This window comes from Rhincodon typus, chromosome 26, assembly GCF_021869965.1.
Source record: "Rhincodon typus isolate 14 chromosome 26, sRhiTyp1.1, whole genome shotgun sequence".
Classification (NCBI taxonomy): domain Eukaryota; kingdom Metazoa; phylum Chordata; class Chondrichthyes; order Orectolobiformes; family Rhincodontidae; genus Rhincodon; species Rhincodon typus.
The window spans coordinates 41,052,292-41,053,923 of record NC_063357.1 but is presented as its reverse complement, the minus strand read 5'-3'; positions in this window follow the sequence as shown (position 1 = coordinate 41,053,923).

The window sequence follows — 1,632 nt, the reverse complement described above, 5'->3', positions numbered from 1 at the left end:
GCCCACAACAACCCTCTGAAGGGCAGCTCACTCAGACCCACCCTATCCCTGTAACCCTGCATTTCCCACGGCCAATCCACCTAAACTGCACATCCCTGGACTGTGGGAGCAACCTGCGTAGACACGGGGAGAATGTACAAACAGACTGTCTGTAGGAGGTTGAGAAGTGACCTTATGGAGGTTTATAAAATCATGAGGGACATAGATAACATTAATGGTAGTTGTCTTTTACCTAAGATGGGGGATTTCAAGACTTGGAAGCACGTTTTTAAGCTGAGTGGAGAGAGATTTAAAAAAGACACGGGGGGCAATTTTTTTTACACAGAGGGTGGTTTGCATGTGGAACGAGGGTGGCTCACGTGTCCAGTCACACAGAGTCACCCAAGGGTGGAACTAAACCTGGGTCCCTGGCACTGTGAGGTGGCAGTGCTACACATTGAGCCAACATACCACCCTAATTGATAGCTTTAGAACTATATCAAGCTCCTTCCTGAAAACATTCAATGTTTTGGCCTCAAACGCTTTCTGCGGCAGATAATTCCACAGGCTCCCCACTCTCTGGGTGAGAAAATTTCTCCTCATCCCAGTCCTGAATAGCCTATCCTGTATCATTAGACTGCCCTTTAAACTGCTGCAGTTCTTGGGGCGTAGGGACATCCACAAAACTGTTAGGAAAGGAGTTCCTGGATTTTGATCGAGCCACAATGATAAAAGGGTGATACATTTTCAAGTCAGCATGGTGTGTGGTTTGGAGGGGAACTTGCAGATGGTGGTGCTCCCTGCCAAATCAATGAAGCATTTTATGAAGTGTAGCTACTGCTGTAAAGTCAAAAATATGGTAATTCAATTTGTGCACAGCAAGCTCACACAGTTGATAGCTGACCAGATGAATTGTTTTCATAATAGAGTCGTACAGTCATACAGCATGGAAACGGACCCTTCGGTCCAACCAGTCCATGCCGACAATAATCCCAAACTAAACTAATCCCACCTGCCTGCTCCTGGCCCATATCCCTCCAAACCTTTCCTATTCACGTACTTATCTGAGTGTCTTTTGAATGTTGTAACTGTGCCCACATCCACCATTTCCTCATCCACACGCGAACCACCTTCAGTATAAAAAATTTGCCCCCATGTCTGTTTTAAACCTCCTTCCACTCAGCTTAAAGATGTGTTCCCTTGTCTTGAAATCCCCCATTGTAGGGAAAAGACAACCACCATTAATGTCATCTGTACCCCTCATGATTTTATAAACCTCCATAAGGTCACCTCTCAACCCCCTGCGCTCCAGTGAAAAAAGTCCAGGCCTATCCAGTCTTTCTTTGTAACTCAAACCTTCTATACCCAGCAGCATCCTGGTAAATCTCTTCTGAACCCTCTCCAGCTTAATAATGTCCTTTATATAACAGAACTGGACACAGTACATTGAACAAATAGTGGCCAGAGACAAATCCCACTCAAATCATGCCTTGAAATCTTTCCTGTTGGCTGCAGAGAAGTTTAATATATATAACAGACAGTGCCTCTGAGTGTGCAGCACTCCCTGCAGGACTGCACATATCTCTGGAGTGTGCAGCATTCCCTACAGGACTGGGCATATCTCTGGAGTGTGCAGCACTCCCTGGAGGACTG